Here is a 23831-nt window from a genome sequence, read left to right on the forward strand (position 1 = left end):
GGACTTGCTCCCGGTCTAAATCTTGTTCTCGCTCTAGTGGGTTGTTGATGCCTTTGCCGGTCCCCAGGAGGCCATGGACCCATATTTCAATGGATATCATCTCTGATATGCCGGTCTCTCAAAGAATGACTGTTATTTGGGTGATTTGTGATAGGTTCTCTAAGATGGTTCATCTTGTACCACTCCCTAAGTTGCCATCTTCCTCTGAGTTGGTGCCCCTGTTTTTGCAACAGGTGGTTCGCTTGCACGGGATTCCTGAGAACATTGTATCTGACAGAGGAGTTCAATTTGTGTCTAAATTTTGGAGGACGTTCTGTTCCAAGTTGGGAATTCAGTTGTCCTTCTCCTCTGCTTTTCACCCTCAGAACAATGGGCAGACAGAGAGAACAAACCAGACCTTGGAGTCGTATTTGAGATGTTTTATTTCCGCTGATCAGGATGATTGGGTTACATTTTTGCCCTTGGCCGAATTTGCTTTAAATAATAGAGCTAGTTCTGCCATTTTGATGTCACCTTTTTTTTGTAACTTTGGGTTTCATCCTCAATTTTCTTCAAGGCAGGTGGAGCCCTCTGCCTGCCCAGGTGTTGACACGGTGGTGGAGAGAATGCACCAGATCTGGGACCAAGTGGTGGATAAGTTATCTCTCTCCCAGGAAAAGGCCCAGCGGTTTTCCAATCGACATAGGACCATTGGTCCCCAGTTTAAGATTGGTGATATGATGTGGTTATCATCAAAAAATATTGCTATGAAGGTGGCTTCTCCTAAGTTTAAGCCTAGATTTATTGGACCTTACAAGATTTTGGAGATTATTAATCCGGTCTCTTTTCGTTTGGCTCTTCCTGTCACATTTAAGATCCATAATGTGTTCCATAAGTCCTTGTTGAAGAGGTTTGTTGAGCCAGTTGTGCCTGAGGTGGCACCTCCGGACCCTGTATTGGTTGAAGATACAGTAACTTGGAATATGAGGTAGAGAAAATTCTGGATTCCCGTCTGGCTAGACGGAGACTCCAGTATTTGGTTAAGTGGAAGGGTTATGGTCAGGAGGATAATGCCTGGGTCTCTGCCTCTGATATTCATGCCAAAAGATTGGTGCGTGCCTTTCATCGGGCTCACCCTGATTGCCCTGGTAGCGTTGTTGAGGGTTCGGTGACCCCTCCTCAAGGGGGGGGGGGTACTGTTGTGAGTTCATTCTCCCCTCTGTCACTGAGGCCTGGTGAACTCCCTATTCTAGTGAAGGAAGGTAGTGAGCCTGATTATCAGGCACCTTGGACTAATGAAGACGATTGGCTGAGTGGAGTCACTGACTGGATTTAAGGCAGCCTACTCCCTTTCTGCCCTGCGGGTGACTTCTCTGTGGACTCTTGGACACCAGTCTGATTCCTGCTCTCCTAAAGCTAAGTTTTCTGTTTTGCCTTTTTGCATTTAAGATTTGTTTTTGTTTTTCTTGCTTTTTGGATTCTGCCACTCCCTGCTGGAGTGTGCAGTGTTCCGTGAGCTCTGTCTTCTGAAAGTACCTGAGTGCTGATTTAGTTTTTGAAGCTTAGTTGCTTCAGGGCCATTTTTATATCAGCTTGTTGGCTATTGTCTCTGATAGGGTTTTGGCAGATTGCAGACAGCAGCCTTCCTATCCGTTCCTATCTAGGTAGTTTTTGGCCCCGTCTTTACTCAGCCTGTCTTTCTGTCTGTGTAAGTGTTTTCATCTTGCTTCACAGTCATTATATGTGGGGGGCTGCCTATTGCTTTGGGGTCTGCTCTGGGGCAGTTAGATTTCCCCTTTCCTTCTTTAGGCCTATGTATCTCTCCGGCTGTGATCGAGGGGTCTAGGTCATCGTAGGAACCCCCCACGGCTACTGCTAGTTGTGTTGATAGGTTCAGGGGTCTGCAATCTGATAGTTGCCAACTTCTCTGGTTTTCTGGACTTAGCTAGCATTTCTGTTTTTGCCTCCTACGGTGACTCAATCATAACAGCTACCCCCCAGGTAAGATGCTACCAATCAGGTAAGACGCTACTGCCCAAGTAAGACGCTACCCCCCAGGTAAGAAACTACCCCTCAGTTAAGACGCCCCCAGGTAACATGCTATCCCCCAGGTAAGACGCTACCCCCCATGTAAGACGCTACCATCCAGGTAAGACACTACCCTACAGGTAAAACGCTACCTACAGGTAAGACGCTACCCCCAGGTAAGATGCTACCCTTCAGTTAAGAAGGTACCCCCCAGGTAAGAAGGTACCCCCCAGGTAAGAAGGTACCCCCCAGGTAAGAAGGTACCCCCCAGGTAAGAAGGTACCCCCCAGGTAAGAAGGTACCCCCAGGTAAGACGCTAACCCCAGGTAAGACGCTAACCTCCAGGTAAAACGCTACCCTCCAGGTAAGAAGGTACCCTTCACGTAAGATGCTACTACCCAGGTAAGACACTACTGCCCATGAAAGACGCTACCCCCCAGGTAAGACGCTACCCCCCCAAGTTCTACCAACCCTACAATCAATTTGGGGCCATGTTTCAAAAGGCAGGAAACATATAAATTATCATTATGTCCAAGGTTCAAACTTATTATTTCTTCCTGCCAGACGTGAAAACGCGGCGGCTTCAGTGAATGGGGCTCTTTTGTGAGGACGGAGATATGATACCACTGACGATTCGACTGGTTTAGTACAATAATTGCAGTTTTATAGAACCATTTGCAAGAGATATGAATGAATGAAAAATCTTACTATTACGGGAAAAAAAGAAAAAAAAGAGATTGGTAATTTTTCCTGTATCTTAGAATATTCAATAACACCGCTTGCGCTCAGTGAATGGGAATAATCTTAATCTTACATCAATCAGCTAAAATCCTGCACAGACCAGGGGCTTCTCACAGGAGAGGATTTGTTACAATTGTGTCCAGTCCAGACATCCTCCGTCTGCTCATCATCTGGATCCCATATATATACATTTTACCTGAACTGATACATTGTAACAAACGATCAGGAGAGAAGAGATTTGAGCTGCTGATGGATTTAGCTTACAGAGGAAAGTCTACACTGGATACAATTGTAGCAAACCTTCAGCGCTAAGGTTTTATAGGTTTTCAGCGTGTTCCCATTCACTGTCAGCAAGCAGAGGTCTTGAAAACAGCGATGAGCTCTCATAGGATGTAACACAGATTTTGAGTCGATTTGACTTCTTTAGGGGGTCATGGAAGTTTTATTAGATCTTAATCTCAGCGGTTTGCCGTGCAGGGCACAGAGAAAGTTGGGTGACATATTTCCAGGTCAAAAAAACTCTTCTTGTTCTAGTGACATGTGGCGAAACTTGAAGCTTGTTGACCTCATTGCAAAATCCCCAACTGGACCCCCAACTATGACTGGTCTTTAATAGTTGTAGGCTTTTGGGGCTCCCTAGTCTCCAGGGCCGGGGTGTAATTACAACCCCCACACCTAATATGGTTATGCCCTTCCTGGTGTCTGAATTGATGCCACCCAGCTTTCCCGGAATCAGATACAACAGTTTATAAATATCATATAATAGATTCCATCCGGCTGAACACCTGGGCGCCGCTTATCTTACCCAATGCCCCTTTCTGCATCAAGAGTTAATTCAATTTTAACCCTTCCAGGGCAGCATCCTGGGCCGCAGGATCAGGGACCACTGGGTAAGAAGTGTTTGCAGTGCTATAAAGCGATCAGCCACGGTGATAACGAGGTGTCCGTGTTTCCAAGGAGACATAATATAAACTACGGATGTTCTGTCACTTAAAGGTCCTGTCAATGATTTACCAAAGCTGGAGCGACAATGTCAGAGGCGCGGACACTGCAAGGGTGGCGGGTATGGGAACAGAATCTGAGGGCGGCAAATAATAAGTTTGGAAACTTTTTAATACACGTTGGCCCCGATTCACCAAGACTTACTTTTTGCCCATCAGTAAGATGGAGTAATATGCATCAAATCCATTAACGGTCCCCTCCTAATTATTTTGGTGCTTCTTTCATTCACTGCGTGCCAACTCCAGAAGTGTGCAGCAGTCAGGGGCCGGTGTACATCTCTGTGCCCATTAATACCGCTATTAAGGCGTCAGTAATGAATTTATTTAGCATTTGACCCCACCCTGTCCCACCCAAGCTAGGCACAATTTTCAAAAAGTTGGCAGCGAAAGAAGTAAAAACGCCAACAGTTGCAAAAGTTTTGTGCAACTTCAAGTTGTGCAAACATTTTATGACATGGTAGGCAGTGTAATGCCAGAATTCTGCCAAAAATTGCTTAATGATTCAGGGCTTGTGTGCTTAAGTTCTTCGCCGTTTTCAAGATCTCTGCTTGCTTTGGGGCATTCTCCATTACATTCAGTAGAGGGTTGGTTACAATTGTATCCAGTGTAGACAATCCTGTGGGATGAACTGGCAGGACTGATACATTGTAACAAACTGTCAGAACAAGAGAGAAACTTGTGCTGCTGATGATTTTTTGCGCTAAGTTAAATGGCACAAAGCCTCAGCTGTGAGAAGTATCAGGGTTGTAACAATGTCATTTAGTTTTTCCATGTAAGTTTTTAAAACAAAAGGAATTAACTTTTCAAGTTATATCTGTTTCTGGAAAAGCAAACGGAAGAGCTGGGACCCTCAGACTGCAATAGGGAGTAAACGGCCTTAAATGCGTTGTCTCATGGTCCTATCTACAGAAGCACAAAGGTTCCCCGTCTCCTGGTAGCCCAGGGGGGCGGTGTGCTCCTGATGATTGACAGGTCGGGTGGGTGGCATGGTTGAGCCGCTGGCCTGTTCTCCAATGCTTTATCTCTGTGGCATTGGTGGAGTCCAGGACACTGACACTGTCTGGACCGGCGACCTGACAAGCCTTCAGAGCAGCATTTGGAAGGAGAAAGTTTACATTTGTGAGTTACCGGCCTAGGAGTCCACCAATGACCGATCGCAGAGGTGGCCGTGACTTAGGCAATGAGCAGTAAACTAAAGAATTAAAGAGAGAATTTCACATTTCCTTGTTTTACAAGCACTTTGCAATGTACCCATTTATTAGCATGAGATCGCGCCTTTAATGGCAGATCTCATGGCTAGGTGTTCATACATGCACCCCGTTCATCACTGTACTGCACCTGTCAGGATGAGGACCGGCCACATCAGAAGTCACCCAGCTTTCCCAGAGACCAAAGTACCTGGCTCCAGTCTACAGTGCTGTACAATGCAGTTCAATTGCTATTTTTCTCCCATTATATCGCGCTCAGTATGTAACAGTCACATCAATATAATGTGAACCTGAGAAATGAGAATCCCACTGACCCCAAACCTATCATCTATGTATCATGTGCATTAGTGGGGGGCGCAGTGCATGCAAATATCAATTACTGATTTTAGGTTTTTTAGTCTTTTTACACCCACCACTATCCAGCTTTCTGAGACTCCCCAAATGGCAATCTAGCTTATTATGTGGCCGTGTAGATTCAGGAATGGACCACCATTACACAGTCTGTCACTCAACTTTCCCAAACTCCTGACAAACACCTAATACACATCCTCCTCTCCAGCGCTTCTAGACTAGTAAAACTGAACGACAACTGATGAGCCGTTACATTAATCATAACCACACTTGTCAGCCAGCACCGTCCCTGGGCCCTGACCGTGATGAGCAGCTATACCATGGCACAACCTGTGGTCAGGGGTGGCACTCTTTTCAAAATGAAGAATTTTTTTTTCTAATTCTGGACAACCCCTTTAACTCTGCTGCAGCTAATGGACTCGGCTCCACCACGTATAACAATTTCAGCTCTGCTGTATCTGAACACAGATCTGTGCCAAGAACTATTATCACCTCTCAGCTGTGAAGTGGCGTGGCGGCCCAGACACAAAGGGCCCGATCCTGCGGCATGTGCACAGATAGGGCATATCGAGCCAGGCCTGGCTGTAGGTACACGCAGCGAGCGAAGATAAGCGCAGTTTCGCCTCTTTCGCTTTTCATGTTTTATCAGGCAAATAAAGAATCCATACATTGGCTGATGGCAATGAATTCCACGCAGGGTCGTCTGGCACAACTACCCCCAGCGGACTCACTCCAGAAGAAGCGTTTGTTTTTCTAAGCGCTCGGCTGCACCGCTAAGATTATATTTGGCAACAGTCACTTACAGGGGTCCTGACAAAGACTCCTTTATCCACTAGGAAGGGAACAGGGGGTTACGTTACCGGCTGCGGAGCCGGCGATTAATTCCGCCACTGAGAACTATAATAATGTGAACGGAACCGGGGATAAGCGCATTACACTACTAGTTCACGATAAGGCCAATAGATCAAGTGTGGGGGGGGGGACCAGAAAATCCATAAAGTGGCTACAAAAGATCCCTTAAATCCTCCTCCCCCCATATCACACACTAAAGGGCCGAGAAGCTGAAATATAGGGAGCTATGTCACTACCAAGATAATGGCGGAGAAGACCTTGGAGACCTATCGAGGCTGCACAAGATCCATCTTCCCACAGAGCGTTCACACATCAAGTCGCCATGGCTCCAGATCGGGCCAAAGGCCGTTAAAATAAAATTGTACAGTTCCCAGACTATGGAGCTGCTATTTAGCCGGATGGCTCAGTGGTTAATACTGTTGATTTGCAGCCCTGGGGTCAGATCCCACCAGGGACAACATCTGTACAAGGTTTATATGTTCTCTCCGTGTTTGTGCGGGGTTCCTCTGGGTACTGTGCTGCCTGTGACGTGGTGGGTTCAGAGGCTGCGGTCACTCCTGGGCCTGGAACTTGATGGAGCCAAAAACTCCCTCTTGTACAAAGAACTGTGTGTTCGTTGGCTGGGGGGGGGGATTTGGTGCCCAGAAGCCTCAGATTAATAAACTAGTGATTTATTTAATTATTTTATTCATTTATATAGCACCATTAATTCCACAGCGCTTCACACACATTATCATCGCTGTCCCCGATGGGGCTCACAGTCTAAATTCCCTATCAGTATGTCTTTGGAATGTGGGAGGAAACCCACGCAAACATGGGGAGAACATACAAACTCCTTGCAGATCTTGTCCTTGGTGGGATTTGAACCCAGGACTCCAGCGCTGCAAGGCCGCAGTGCTAACCACTGAGCCACCATGCTGGTGATTATGATATTCCATCCAAATCAGCAGCACAGGGGACACTTTACAGTATGAAGACGTTCAAAAACTGCTCCATATTCCTCAGCTTCGTGGATACTGCTAAATCTATGAAGGGGACACTGAAGTGAACCACACTGACACCTTAATCTACGTGTTAGGAGTTTTTAATGAACAGGATAAGCTGATTCCACCTAATGCATGACCTCAGGGGCGGGGCATTAAAAAAGGGATTTTCCTATTCGTGTTCTTTTGATGCCTACACCAATCCCTGCCCCCCGAGGGACTAGGAATAGGCATAAAACACCATTTTTACTTTTCTTTTAAATAACTCTTTGTGCCTTAAACAATTTTTTTGCTAATATCTGTATCTGGCAAACTTGGGTCACAACCAATATGCTTATCTGTCCTCCTACATGGATTGTTACTCAGCTTTCCATGATTCCTGAATGGTAAATCTAGTTAGAATTTGAAAAAGATGATATATAACTAGAATCATTTCTTACTCAGCGCTCAAAAAAAAAAAAAAGAAGAAAAGCCTGGTGGCAACCCTTCTCTAATGACAGCCATATTGATTTGCACCCAGCTTTCTCAGTATCAGATATTCTTGCATTGGATGGAGGATTCTTTCTTTCTGCTCAGGGTCTTGGATTTCTCTTCTGTTCATGTTTTAGGTGATTTCCCCATGTGTAACAATAACAGTGGCTTCCTATAATCATTATCAGGGAGGTACGAGGCGCATGGATGTGGCTCCTCACATGATGACTCTTAGAAGCCAAAGCTGATCCTATTCCCAGATGTTTAGGAATTCCAAAATGTTTTTACAGAAAAGCATGTTGGGACCGAGACTCTGATGAAGAGATAACCCAAGCAGAAAGCTCAGCTCCTCATATATTATAAAACTGCTGTAGCCATAGGGATCATTCAGATTGATAGATGAGAAAATTTACTGTGTCCGCAGTGATCCAACCATTATAAATCAATCGGAATGAAATAAAAAGTTCTGCACCTTTCTAATACACTTTGGCCTTGATTTTTCGTCGTCTTAGAAGCATTTTTACTCCAGAAAAAGGTTCAAACAGCAACTTTTATGTTTGCGCCTTGTTTATTATTCAATTTGCTCCTTTTAAAAGAAAATCTAACTTGTCTTTTTTTCTGTTTTATTAATTTTGTTTGCCAATATGGGCACGGTTTTTCTTATCAAGGTATTATAGCCCAATTTATCATTTGCAACTTTTCAAAATGTCGCTAACTTTTTGTGAAATTGTACTCGACTGCCCTACAGGAGAACAAAGAATCTAACTTTATTTTGGTACAGCTGAAGACAAACATGCAATATTTTAAAGAAATACAGTGGGAAAAAAGTATTTAGTCAGCCACCAATTGTGCAAGTTCTCCCACTTATAAAGATGAGAGCGGCCTGTCACCTTGTCTGATTTGGTAAAATTTATTTTGCAAATTATGGTGGAAAATAAGTATTTGGTCATTAACAAAAGTTCATCTCAATATTTTGTTATATATCCTTTGTTGGCAATGACAGAGGTCACAGGTTTTCTGTAAGTCTTCACAAGGTTGGCACACACTGTTGGTGATATGTTGGCCCATTCCTCCATGCAGATCTCCTCTAGAGCAGTGATGTTTTGGGTCTGTCACTGGGCAACACAGACTTTTAAATCCATCCAAAGGTTTTCTATGGGGTGGAGATCTGGAGACTGACTAGGCCACTCCAGGACCTTCATATGCTTCTCACAGGGCCACTCCTTCGTTGCCCTGGCTGTGTGCTTGGGATCATTATCATGCTGAAAGACCCATCCACGTTTCATCTTCAATGCCCTTGCTGATAGAAGGAGGTTTGCACTCAAAATCTCACGATACATGGCACCATTCATTCTTTCATGTACACGAATCAGTTGTCCTGTCTCTTTAACCCCTTCATGACCAAGCCTATTTTGACCTTAATGACCAGGCCATTTTTTGCAATTCTGACCAGTGTCCCTTTATGAGATAACTCAGGAACGCTTCAACGGATCCTAGCGATTCTGAGACTGTTTTTTCGTGACATATTGGGCTTCATGTTAGTGGTAAATTTAGGTTGATAATGTTTGCGTTTATTTGTCAAAAAATCAGAAATTTGACGAAAATTTAGAAAATTTTGCAATTTTCAAATTTTGAATTTTTATTCTGTTAAACCAGAGAGTTATGTGACACAAAATAGTTACTAAATAACATTTCCCACATGTCTACCTTACATTAGCATAATTTTGGAAACAAAATATTTTTTTGTTAGGAAGTTATAAGGGTTAAAAGTTGACCAGCGATTTCTCATTTTTACAATAAAATTTACAAAACCATTTTTTTTCGGGACCACCTCACATTTGAAGTCACTTTGAGGGGTCTATATGGCAGAAAATACCCAATAGTTACACCATTCTAAAAACTGCACCCCTCAAGCTACTCAAAACTACATTCAAGAAGATTATTAACCCTTCAGGTGTTTCACAGGAGCTAAAGCAATGTGGAAAGAAAAAATGGACATTTTAATTTTTTCAACAAAAATTTTCTTTTAGCATCAATTTTTTCATTTTCACATGGGAAACAGGATAAAATGGATCATAAAATTTGTTGGGCAATTTCTCCTGAGTACAACGATACCTCATATGTGGTCATAAACCACTGTTTGGGTGCACGGCACGGCTCAGAAGGGAAGGAGCGCCATTTGACTTTTTGAATGGAAAATATGCTGGAATATTTAGCGGTTGCCATGTCGTGTTTGGAGAGCCCCTGTGTGCATAAACATTGGAGCTCCTCCACAAGTGACCCCATTTTGGAAACTAGACCCCCCAAGGAACTTATCTAGATGCATAGTGATCACTTTGAACCCCCAGGTACTTCACAAATTGATCTGTAAAAAAAAAAAATACTTTCTTTTCACAAAAATTTTCTTTTATCCTCAGTTTTTTCATTTTCACATGGGCAACAGGATAAAATTGATCCTAAAATTTGTTGAGCAATTTCTCCTGAGCACACCAATACCTCATATGTGGTCATAAACCACTGTTTGGGTGCACGGCAGGGCCCGGAAGGCAAGGAGCACCATTTGACTTTTTGAATGGAAAATTAGCTCCAATCGTTATCGAACACCATGTCGCATTTGGAGAGCCCCTGTGCACCTAAACATTGGAGCTCCCCCACAAGTGACCCCATTTTGGAAACTAGACCCCCTAAGGAACTTATCTAGATGTGTAGGGAGCACTTTGAACCCCAAAGTGCTTCACAAAAGTTTATAACACAGAGCAGTGAAAATAAAAAATAATTTTTTTTCCTCAAAAAAGATTTTTAGCACACTATTTTTAATTTTCACAAGGCTAACAGGAGAAATTAGACCACAAATCTTGTTGTCCAGTTTGTCCTGAGTACGCTGGTACCCCATATGTGGGGGGGAACCACTGTTTGGGCACACGGCAGGGCTCAGAAGGGAAGGAGCGCCATTTGACTTTTTGAAATGCAAATTACTTCCAAACGTTAGCGGACACCATGTCGTGTTTGGAGAGCCCCTGTGTGCCTAAACATTGGAGCTCCCCACAAATGACCCCATTTTGGAAACTAGACCCCCTAAGGAACTTATCTAGATGTGTGGTGAGCACCTTGAACCCTCAAGTGCTTCACAAAAGTTTATGACGCAGAGCCGTGAAAATATAAAAAAAAAATTTTTTTTCCCTCAAAAAATTATTTTTTAGTGCGCAATTTTTTATTTTCACAAGGGTACCAGGATAAACTAGACCCCAAAATTTGTTGTCCATTTTGTCCTGAGTACGCTGGTACCCCACATGTAGGGGGGAACCACTGTTTGGGTACAAGTCGGGGCTCGGAAGGGAAGTAGTGACATTATGAAATGCTGACTTTGATGGAATGGTCTGCGGGCATCATGTTACATTTGCAGAACCCATGATGTACCTAAACTGTGGAACCCCCCCACAAGTGACCCCATTTTGGAAACTAGACCCCCCAAGGAACTTATCTAGATGTGTGGTGAGCACCTTGAACCCTCAAGTGCTTCGCAGAAGTTTATAACGCAGAGACGTGAAAATAAAAAATATTTTTTTTCCTCAAAAAAAATGATTTTTAGCCAGCAATTTTTTTTTCACAAAGGTAGCAGGATAAATTGGACCCCAAAAGTTGTTGTACAGTTTGTCCTGAGTACGCTGGTGCCCCATATATGGGGGGGAACTATTGTTTGGTCACACGTAAGGGCTCGGAATGGAAGTAGTGGCGTTTTGAAATGCAGACTTTGATGGAATGGTCTGCGGTCATCATTACGTTTGCAGAGCCCCTGATGTGCCTAAACAATAGAAACCCCCCACAAGTGACCCCATTTTGGAAACTAGACCTCCCAAGTAACTTATCTAGATGCCTGGTGAGCACTTTGGACCCCCAAGTGCTTCACAGAAGTTTAGAACGCAGAGACGTGAAAATAAAAAAAAAAATTTTTTCCACAAAACTATTTTTTTAGCCCAAATTTTTAATTTTCCCAAGGGTACCAGGAGAAATTAGACCCCCAAAGTTGTTGTGCTATTTTTCCTGAGTACGCTGATACCCCATATGTTGGGGTAAACCACTGTTTGGGCACACGTCGGGGCTTGGAAGGGAGGAAGCACCGTTTAACTTTTTGAACGCAAAATTGGCTGGAATCAATGGTTGCACCATGTCATGTTTGGAGACCCCCTGATGTGCCTAAACAGTGGAAGCCCCTCAATTCTAACTCCAGCCCTAACCCCAACACACCCCTAACCACAGCCCTAACCCCAACACATCCCTAACCCTAATTCCAACCCTAACCATAACCCTAACCCCAACATACCCCTAACCCTAATCCCAACCCTAACCATAACCCTAATTCCAACCCTAACCCTCTTTCCAACCCTAAACCTCTTTCCAACCCTAAACCTCTTTCCAACCCTAAACCTCTTTCCAACCCTAAACCTCTTTCCAACCCTAACCCTCTTTCCAACCCTAACCCTCTTTCCAACCCTAACCCTCTTTTCAACCCTAACCCTAACCCTCTTTTCAACCCTAACCCTAACCCTCTTTTCAACCCTAACCCTAACCCTCTTTTCAACCCTAACCCTAACCCTCTTTTCAACCCTAACCCTAACCCTCTTTTCAACCCTAACCCTAATGGAAAAATAAAAATAAAAATATTTTCTTTATTTTATTAGTTCTAACTATGGGGGTGATAATCGGGGGGTTTATTTACTTTTTCTTTCATTTTGATCACTGTGACAGTGATCAAAATGAAAGAATGGAATCTGCAGCCGGCAGATTCGGGCGGGCGCACTGCGCATGCGCCCGCCATTTTCTAAGATGGCGGCGCCCATCATCCGGACCCGAGGGACACCGGGAGGGACGGGGGGGACTCAGGAGGTACCGGGGGGGTGAGGGGGGGATCGGAGGCTGGCGGGGAGCAGAGGGAATGGGAGGGGGGGCAGATCATGACAGCGGCGGCAGATCGCCGCTGTCATTCAGTTGCGGGGGGCGATCACCGGTGGGGGGGTGGAATCAGTGTCTCCAGCCATGTCCGATGCTACAGCAGCGTCGGACATGGCTGGATTGTAATATTTCATCAATTTTCATTGATGAAATATTACTATCTCTCTGATTGGCTGTTTCACTTTTAACAGCCAATCAGAGCGATCGTAGCCACGTGGGGGCGAAGCCACGCCCCCTGTGGTGAATTACAAAGCCCCCTGTATCTGCGGGTCGGGTGACCTTTCAGTGACCTAGGTCGCCCGACCCGCAGGGGGGCTTTAAAGTCATGACGCCACATAGGCGTCACTGGTCAGATTTGAACCAGGTTTCATGACGCCTATGTGGCGTCATTGGTCGTGAAGGGGTTAAAGAGAAGCAGCCCCAAAGCATGATGTTGCCACCACCATGCTTCACAGTAGGTATGGTGTTCTTCGGATGCAACTCAGCATTCTGTCTACTCCAAACACGACAAGTTTTGTTTCTACCAAACAGTTCTACTTTGGTTTCATCAGACCATATGACATTCTCCCAATACTCTTCTGGATAATCTAAATGCTCTCCAGCAAACTTTAGATGGGCCCAGACATGTACTGGCTTAAGTGGGGGGACACGTCTGGCACTGCAGGATCTGAGTCCCTGGCGGCGAAGTGTGTTACTGATGGTAGCCTTTGTTACGGTGGTCCTAGCTCTATGCAGGTCATTCACTAGGTCCCCCCGTGTGGTTCTGGGATTTTTGCTCTCTGTTCTTGTGATCATTTTGACCCCACAAAGTGAGATCTTGCGTGAAGCCCCAGACCGAGGGAGATTATCAGTGGTCTTGTATGTCTTCCATTTTCCTATTATTGCTCTCACAGTTGATTTCATCACACCAAGTTGCTTGCCTATTGCAGATTCAGTCTTCCCAGCCTGGTGCAGGCCTACAATTTTGTTTCTGGTGTCCTTTGACAGCTCTTTGGTCTTCACCATAGTGCAGTTTGGAGTGTGACTGTTTGAGGTTGTGGACAGGTGTCTTTTATACTGATAACAAGTTCAAACAGGAGACATTACTACAGGTAATGAGTGGAGGACAGAGGAGCCTCTTAAAGAAGAAGTTAAAGGTCTGTGAGAGCCAGAAATCTTACATGTTTTTAGGTAACCAAACTTATTTTCCCACATAATTTTCAAAATAAATCTTACCAAATCAGACAAGGTGATATTCTGGATATGTTTTCTCATTTTGACTCTCATAGTTGTGGTCTACCTATGATGTCACTTACAGGCCGCTCTCATCTTTATAAGTGGGAGAACTTGCACAATTGGTGGCTGACTAAATACTTTTTTTTCCCCACTGTGTGAGACTTTTTGCTCTAGAAAGGTGAAAAACAAGATAAAAGACAGCAAAAAGGGGAAAAACACCATATTTCATTTTGAAGAATTTGGAGCAAACAGAAACAAATTCCATAAGAGGAATAAGAAAAGTCACTTTAAAATAACACCAATTATGAATCTTGGCCTCTTGTATAAATTTGTTGCCAGTTTCAAACTCTCTGCTTGCTGTTATCCAGTGGCTAAATATCTGTAATTCTACTCACAGCTGTGGATTTTTACAATTTTATCCAAACCAGACAATTCTATATCCTGACAGTTTGTTACAATGTATCAGCGCAGGTAAACTGTATCTGTCTGAACACTGTGCTCACAAGATGATACAATCTGGATACAATGGGTGTAAGTGAGAATTAAATGGCCCAAGAGAATAAATGACTAAGTATTTAATTGTGTGCAAATTGACATAGAAACTTGGGGATCATATAACTGTAGCTTCAGAGCTGCAATCTTCCAGAATACTATTCTTGTTCAGTATCTGGACAGCTCTGGTGATTTGTATTTTTGGGCGTTACATTTTTACACCAGGCTCTGCAGAAATATCTGGTGAACAAGAAACTAATGGCTCAGGTAAGCTGAGTGGAGAGTGTCTGATAACAAGCTGGCTGACACATTACAATAACTACCAACAGAATAGTGAGTGCAGCTCTGGGGGTATAATACAGGATGTAACTCAGGATCAGTAATGTAATGTATATACACAGTGACTGCACCAGCAGAATAGTGACTGCAGCTCTGGAGTATAATACAGGATGTAACTCAGGATCAGTAATGTAATGTATGTACACAGTGACTGCATCAGCAGAATAGTGAGTGCAGCTCTGGGGTATAATACAGGATGTAACTCAGGATCAGTAATGTAATGTATATACACAGTGACTGCACCAGCAGAATAGTGAGTGCAGCTCTGGGGTATAATACAGGATGTAACTCAGGATCAGTATTGTAATGTATGTACACAGTGACTGCACCAGCAGAATAGTGAGTGCAGCTCTGGGGGTATAATACATGATGTAACTCAGGATCAGTATTGTAATGTATGTACACAGTGACTGCACAGCAGAATAGTGAGTGCAGCTCTGGGGTATAATACAGGGTGTAACTCAGGATCAGTAATGTAATGTATGTACACAGTGACTGCACCAGCAGAATAGTGAGTGCAGCTCTGGGCTATAAAACAGGATGTAACTCAGGATTAGTATTGTAATGTATGTACACAGTGACTGCACCAGCAGAATAGTGAGTGCAGCTCTGTAGTATAATACAGGATGTAATTCAAGATGAACACAGGATAAACATTTAGCAGTGACTCCACAAACACAAATAAAAGTTTTTCTACTAAAGAGCACTATTGTTACAAACCTAGGAGTATCTATAACGTCCAGCTGATCATTCTAGGTTTGCAGTTAAATAACGGCTAGAGATCCGCAGCTTGTGGATAAGTCGGACTGAAGTTGTGTCCTTTACTTTACTTCGTAGATGATACAGTATCACATTATTGCGACATAATGATATTGCATCCTAATCATCATTGCACAATGGTTTATCATTGATATATAATCCTATACTATTATACAGAACCACTTTAACCAGTCAGGTTATGGGGAAATAATTCATTCATTCATTCACGATAATATTATGCTGGCGTTATAAATGTCTGTATTACCAATCATTTATACTAGCTTTATATTATATTATATATCATTTTCTTATTTATACCCTTGTTTTAGTGGTCAGTTACTGACAGGTTACTGACAAGGGAAGAGTCTGAGAGACCTCGGACACTTTCCACATCATTACTGACAGGTGTCACATGGTCAGTTGTTTGTAAACATCCAGCTCTCCGGAGGCTCTGCGGGTCGGGTTGCCCAGTTGGCCTCATGCTGCCATTGGCACAGACTGTCCAGCACACGGTGTGGTGAGGACTCAGGGTGTTGTCATCATTTCTCATGTGATCCTCTTTGGACGTCATGATGTTTTGTATTGATACATCGCTGCAATGCTTGTCTCTGACAACAAATCATTTCAATGAATCTATGGATATTAAAGATGTGTATGTTTAGACTACAGACATAACTATGTGACCATATTCACTGGTCTGTTTACATACAGCAGAGCTCAAAAAGTATTTTCTACGTACTGTTGTGTCATTACAGTTCTATTTTAAAAGAAAAGAAAAATACAAGTAGCAAACTATAATTTCCAGTATATCTGTCAGACTCATTCTGATAAACTCAATCTTGTGATATCTGACAGGCTCTGATTATCTCAGTTCTGTAACATGACACACACTCAGCTCCACTTCACCTGAGGACAGTAACTCTGCTCCATCTGACCAGTGCTGCTGCTTCATCTCCACTCCCCAGTTCAGCTCTGCTACATCTTATCTGACCAAAAGCAGAAGACAGTAAAAGGGCAGGTGCAACCTGTGACCAATGATGTAGAGGAAAGCAACCAGCCCTAAAGACTGCAAGTGATGGAACTGTTATATGAAAGACTCCCTGCAGGAGATAGGTGCATGCAGCGCAGGCTGAGGGAAACGAGGTGATGTGCACAGGTTGCAATATTTTGACTTTTAGCATCTCCTACTTTCATAAAATAATTGCAGGTTTTGTATTTTTAGCACTTCATGAACAATAAAAATTATATTGCGGTACAGTGCTAGCCGGAAAAAAAATCGACGCAGATACTTTTATTCCAAAATGATTAAATTATTCTAGGAGTGATACATTTATTGGCAAAACAAGAAAAATGATGTTTGCAAGCACAGATCACTCTTAGAATACTTCTGTCATTTTCAGGCATTAAAGTATTTACATAGATATCTTTGAAATAAACATTGTCTCACTGAAAATGAGAATATCTGAAAAAATTGCAATGTAATCCAACATGCCAATGCAAAGAAGTCTGGGGAACTACAAGCTCCAGTGTGTCCTGTCAACCAGTAACCACAGGGTCATCATCATCAATCATCCTCCGGACTATGCTGCACACAGACATCTCAGTCTTCTAGATTGCTTACACTGACAAATCCAACTTGTTCAAAATGTTGAACATCCTTCATTAATGAATCAATCAGCAACCAGAATATTAAATATATCTCAGAGGAATATATCAACCGCTGGATACATTATTGCAAAAAGCTGCACAAGCGCAAATGCATGACATTACAATCGATAGCACAGACATAATGCATACTGCGGCAGATATCCGACCAATTTCTGGCCAATAAGACGTACTGCAATCTAAATTGATGTGTAATTAGCAAATTGATCTGATAGAAATCTGTTTCATCCATCTGCCTATCTACATCCTAGGAAAGGAGAGGTTTAATTTTCAGATCAAGTCGTAGATTATTGGTTCTGTTCTAACTAAATATCTGTGGGTGTAAATGGCCAAATCTGAACAATTTCATCATCTGTGAGGTTGGTCTGATTGGTCAGAAATCTTCACTTTGCATCGGTTTATCCTCAAGAATCCACATATATCCCCACTGTCAGCCATAAAGCTGTCAGCAAAATTCATCGAAAATTAAAGTCTACTGTTTTGTCATTCTGATATCTGAAAGAGAATTCCATCATAAGAAATATAAAGGTTTTTTGTTTTTTTTTTAGATGACAAAAAAGGAAAATTGGTTCAGTCCTAACAACATTTCTGTGTGTGTAATAGGCCAAATATGACAAATTTAATATTTACTGTAAACCCAACTTTCCACTGTATCACCAGCAGTTTACGTCTACAATCTCATCAGGAATCCAAGGATCCCACCATCTGTCACGGTCTCCATAAAGCTGTCAAAAAAATGAATCTAGAATGTGAAATTGTGCAGATGTAGCAGAGCGGAGTTTGTCATTTTTTTGATGCAACATGACATTTAACAGACATTGCAAAAAGTTTACCTGCAAAGCAAAGAAAAGAGTAAATGACAACATGCAATGGCATAATGGCCCATGGCACGAAACTACTAACTCAGCTCTGCTATCTCTATACATTTATTAAATAAAATATAATAATGGCCTTATGTGTTTTGAGTTTGTGTCACTTAATCGATCCAGGTATTTGGGATGATATAGTACCTATATGAGGTTGCCTTGGACTCCGCCATATAACCGGTCACCCATCATTCCCAGTCTTTCTCCTATCTGTGCCATGAAGGTTATTGCCATCATAGTCTGGATGCACCAACTCCACCGGCACAAAGTCTCACACTTGTCCCTTCTCTCACCTTACTCAGCTGCCACAAGATCCCAGTGTATCAGCCTCCTCCAGGTGCCGCCGCAGCCGCCGCTCCTCGATATTTAATTTTCTTGTACAAATCCAAAGTTTAACTGGGAATCAATGAAAAAAGGAAAACGAAAAGAAAAAAAAAGTATATGGCTCCGTCCCTCCTTTCTTCTCACCTGGACACAAAGGTAAAGTGAGGAGGGAGGGGGGCAGAGTGATGCCAAGAAAACGATACAATGTATCTTACAAGAAAAGTGTCAATGTTTGCAACAAATGGAAACAATGTGGTAAAAAGCGGAAAAAGCAGAGAAAGTTCCCAGAAAGAAAAATGTGGGAGCAGAAGTGTAAGCAGCGCAAGCTCTGTCCCTGTGTGTGAGCCGCGTGGGGCTGAGGCAAACACTGTGTAGAAAAAAAAGCTGAAATGCGATGTAGGGAGGGGAGGGGGGGCGCTTATTCCTTTCTATCCATTTGCCTCAATCTTGTTCCTTTTTTTTCCTGAGCTGCTCACTCCAAGCAAAACACATACACACCCAACAGCAACTCCTGGCTGCTTTACTGATCTGTGCAGCCTTAAAGGGCATGGAATCCAGGAGGGGGGAAATAACATTAGAACACACATACAGAAGAGAACAGCAGGATTGCTGGGGCTGGGGGTAGGTGGGGGGGACTGCGGCCAGGTGGGAGGGAGCACAGCTGGGAGAGGTGGAGGCAGGAGGGGCCTCACCAGCAATTCCTTCTCCAGTTCTCTTCCACATGTTATAAAATAAAAACTGTACATGCAGCTGGCTTCCTGTCTGTTAACCCTGCCCCTGCCAGGCGGACTGCGCACATCGCTCACGGTGCAAAGATTTGGGGGGTTTTTTTGCGTGAAAATTTAGATCCGTGTTCAGGGACACAATGGTAAAAGTTGAGCAAATGATCAGCAAAGACTCCGCTGACAGCTTCAGGTACGGGGTCTACCCACAAGTGGAACCAAGACCACCAATGCAAAATTTAGAACAGCCCCTCCCCCCATTTACCATAGGATACCGGTGACGGAAGACCCCCTTCGCCCACCGCGACAAGACCCCGAGGGGCGACAGCTACCGTTGCACCCCATGGCCTACAGTCATCCACATTGGGTGGAAATTACCTAACTGCCCAATGACTAAACCGGACATTAGAATTGGAAGAATTTCTTCCATAAGACAAATAGATTTCTAATCTAATTCTAATAACAAGTTACTTCCACTGTTGTGTGCAGGAAGGGACATGAACGCCCCGGCCACAAGGTGGCGCTCACAGCAGTTCATGTAAATAGTTATTTATTGTTTGTTTATATAACGCCATCATATTCCGCAGCGCTGTACACACATCATCATCACTGCTCACAATCTACATTCCCTACCAGTATGTCTTTGGGTTGTGGGAGGAAATACATATAAAGGTCATTGGATCATAAAATGTTCTGTAACTTTCTAACAGACTTTGTGCTTCAATGTATCTTCAGTAGTGAGATCTCTGCCTTCTGTCAGTGAACAGAAAGAGTATTGTTTACAATCAGAAGAAAAAAAAAACACAAATACTGCTCACACAATGTATCGGAATACTCCAATGATCAGGCGCAGGACATTCTGCCTGAGCTGATTTATAAGGGAATGTAAATAAGTTTTTTTTTACTGTTGAGGTCTGTGCACACGCTGCAGTTTTCTGTGCTTTTGTCGCGAATTCTCAGCACAGATTTATTACAAAACTTGCTGGTACCAGCAAAGTGAATGAGAATCCTGAAGTCTCTTGCACACGTTGCTAATTTTCCTTGCAGATTTGCAGACTGCATCATTTCAAGTGTTTTTGCTGCAGATTTCACCCATACTAATGAACATGGAATCACATAAAAAAAAGTATGCAAAAAAAAGTAAAAAATTTGTCAAAACCACACATATTATATGCTGCGTTTTTCCTGCCAACACATCAGTATTTGCAGTGGATTTTTTGGCTGCAAATACTGAATGTGTGCACATACCCTTACAGGTCTGAAAACTTCTGAGAAATTGAAACAAACAATATATTAAAAAGTCATATGCAGAATATACAAAGGATGAAATCTTCTCAGATGGGTATCTGAACACCTGGAGGATTTTCTGGACGACTACGCTGCTAGCTGACCTTGTTACTGGTGGAGTTCCACGTTCAGACCTCAGTGGGTTTTCCCTTTCACGCTCCTCTCTCAGGGGAACAACATATGACTGCAGGATCTGAATCCAAATAGATTTTGTTTGCAGTCTGTAACCACAGAAGCACATAGGTCTGCAGAGGAGCTGTGTACACAGTATGACTGGAGATTTGTAATCAAGGCCCCTTGCAGATAGGCTTCATTTTTTATTTCAGATTTCATATATTTAAATTACACTTGACATGTGATTACTTTGACTTTTCTGCCATGTACCTGTGCATTTTGCATTCTTGTTTTTGCTTGTGTTTTGGTCCCGCTTTCTCCGACATACGACTTGCGGAGCTGCAGATTCTGAGCTCAGTGGTTTCCTCTGTAAATCTTCCCTTTTGCTCTCAACAGGGGGCAGCCACAGACAGAAGGGGCCCCAGTTTAAGAACAGCATATGGATCCCTTACAATCCAATGGCTCATCATAATTTACCCTTTATGTGTTTGTGACAACTGCTGCTTTGGAGCTGGACGTGGCCCCCTTACCTCTAGGGCCCCTGAGCATGGCTTGCACCAGTTATGTCTGCCCCATCACTCAAGTGATACTTTTTTACTTTTTCTTTGCTGTTACACTTTGCTATGTTTCCACAGTTTTGTAACCATTTTGCACATTTTTGCTTTTCTCCTCCATGAAAGCCTCTAGATTTTTCTTCTGTTGCTGATCCATGTGCATTTCTTACATCAAACATTAAGAAGTGCAGCATTAAATTTAACTAACACTGAATTCCTCCTACCTAATGTTTGCCTTTGCAGGTAAGGAGATATATGTAATCCTGAAGCAGACTTTGTTCTACGGCTTAGTTTGACGAACATTGGACCAACTTCCCAAAACAGCCCCATGAATGAGAACATTCCTATTTACTAATTCCTAATAATTTACTAATCCTCCAAACTTCTTGCGGATGAGAGTTTGTTACGTTTGCATCCAGTCTAAACAATCCTGTCCTCCTTGAGCTAAATGGTCTAGACATCAGGATGACTCTTACTAGCTGCACTGATATACTGTACAAGAGAGAAATGTGCGCTGTGATATTTGTATGTCTCAGAGGGATATGTAGAGTAGGTGCAAATTTAAAAAAAAATCAGCGGTAAGAAGTATAGCATCAGGACATGTTCTATTCACTGACATCAAGCAGAGATCTTGGAAATGGTAAAGAATTGAAACAAAAGATGTTAGAAAGGTGCAGACCGTTTCATGATACATAGAGAGTGCGCACATCGGACTAGTGGGAAGGTGTCCTGGAAAAACACCCGCAAAATGTTAGAAGAAAGTGACACATTGGAGTAGCCCGCATAGCACATCTACCCCCAGCCGAGCACCTGTGCTCCATAATGGACACATTCCGACCTCTGGGAGAGTAAGAAGAATAATCTCAGTGGCATTCTACCCCCCAGGTGAAATTCCTCATATTCCAATAACATGGAGCAGGTCTGGGTTAGAGGTGGCTGCGTCATCTGTCCCCTCATCATTGTCCAGCATAGCTGCTGGGGGAGATCAGGTCATCTGTCCCCTCATCACTGTCCAGCATAGCTGCTGGGGGAGATCAGGTCATCTGCCCCCTCATCACTGTCCAGCATAGTTCCTGGGGGAGATTGGGTCATCTGCCCCCTCATCACTATCCAGCATGGCTGCTGGGGTGAGTTGGGGTCATCTGTCCCCTCATCACTGTCCAACACAGCTGCTGGGGTGAGATTGGGTCACCAGCCTCCTCATCACTGTCCAGCATAGCTGCTGGGGGAGATCAGGTCATCTGCCCCCTCATCACTGTCCAGCACAGCTGATGAGGGAGATCCTGTCATCTGCTCCTTCATCAATGTCCAGCATGGCTGCTAGGGGAGATTGGGTCATCTGCCCCTCATCACTGTCCAGCATGGCTGCTGGGGGAGATCGGGTCATCTGCCCCCTCATCACTGTCCAGCATGGCTGCTGGGGGAGATCAGGTCAACTGCCCCCTCATCACTGTCCAGCATGGCTGCTGGGGGAGATCAGGTCAACTGCCCCCTCATCACTGTCCAGCATAGCTGCTGGGGGAGATCGGGTCATCTGTCCCCTCATCACTGTCCAGCATAGCTGCTGGGGGGAGATCAGGTCATCTGCCCCCTCATCACTGTCCAGCATGGCTGCTGGGGGAGATCAGGTCAACTGCCCCCTCATCACTGTCCAGCATAGCTGCTGGGGGAGATCGGGTCATCTGTCCCCTCATCACTGTCCAGCATACCTGCTGGGGGAGATCAGGTCATCTGCCCCCTCATCAATGTCCAGCATGGCTGTTGGGGTGAGTTGGGGTCATCTGCCCCCTCATCACTGTCCGGCATAGCTGCTGGGGGAGATCGTGTCATCTGCCCCCTCATCACTGTCCAGCATGGCTGCTGGGGGAGATTGGGTCATCTGCCCCCTCATCACTGTCCAGCATGGCTGCTGGGGGAGATTGGGTCATCTGCCCCCTCATCACTGTCCAGCATGGCTGCTGGGGGAGATCAGGTCATCTGCCCCCTCATCGCTGTCCAGCATAGCTGCTGGGGGAGATCAGGTCATCTGCCCCCTCCTCAATGTCCAGCATGGCTGCTGGGGGAGATCGGGTCATCTGCCCCCTCAATACTGTCCAGCATGGCTGTCAGGGGAGATCGGGTCATCTGCCCCCTCATCACTGTCCAGCATGGCAGCTGAGGGAGATCAGGTCATCTGCCCCCTCATCACTGTCCAGCATAGCTGCTGGGGGAGATCAGGTCATCTGCCCCCTCATCACTGTCCAGCATGGCTGCTAGGGGAGATCGGGTCATCTGCCCCCTCATCACTGTCCAGCATGGCAGCTGGGGGAGATCAGGTCATCTGCCCCCTCATCACTGTCCAGCATAGCTGCTGGGGGAGATCAGGTCATCTGCCCCCTCATCACTGTCCAGCATGGCTGCTAGGGGAGATCGGGTCATCTGCCCCCTCATCACTGTCCAGCATGGCAGCTGGGGGAGATCAGGTCATCTGCCCCCTCATCACTGTCCAGCATAGCTGCTGGGGGAGATCAGGTCATCTGCCCCCTCATCACTGTCCAGCATGGCTGCTAGGGGAGATCGGGTCATCTGCCCCCTCATCACTGTCCAGCATGGCTGCAGGGGGAGATCGGATTATTTGTCCCTCATCATTCGGCACAGACCACAACATCATTCAGCGTTAATGACAATCATCTTTATTACCAGTCTCCTGGGTCAAGTGAACAAGAGACATTTAGCTGTAATACAGGACATGGAATGCGGTCGATGTCAGATCCATAACTCCTGGGTCACAGCCAGAGCTGCACATGGCGGGAATACTCCTTTACTAACAAGAAAAGTCATTAAAGCATAAAGTGGACTTACAGAAGTCACACAGCATAGAGGCTGTCAGTCAAGCAGGAGGAGGCGCTGGGCGGAGAATAGAGCTGTAGTGACAGAGGCTTCAGATCTAC

General features: G+C 44.3%; 1 protein-coding gene across 9 annotated transcripts in view; it reads right to left on the minus strand.

Moving 5' to 3' along the window:
- Positions 1 to 23831, minus strand: part of TNS1 (tensin 1) — a 461328-nt gene that overhangs the window by 220872 nt on the left and 216625 nt on the right. Inside the window, exon 1 of one of the 9 annotated variants that reach the window (XM_073545369.1) lies at positions 18194 to 18663. The exons of the other annotated variants lie outside the window; for them this stretch is intronic. The gene's annotated coding sequence lies outside the window, so the exon portion shown is untranslated. Of the gene's footprint in view, positions 1 to 18193; positions 18664 to 23831 lie in introns of those variants that run through there. 9 annotated transcript variants of the gene reach the window in all.

The sequence above is a fragment of the Dendrobates tinctorius genome, unplaced genomic scaffold, assembly GCF_039654945.1.
Source record: "Dendrobates tinctorius isolate UK_male_01 unplaced genomic scaffold, ASM3965494v1 ptg000143l, whole genome shotgun sequence".
Classification (NCBI taxonomy): domain Eukaryota; kingdom Metazoa; phylum Chordata; class Amphibia; order Anura; family Dendrobatidae; genus Dendrobates; species Dendrobates tinctorius.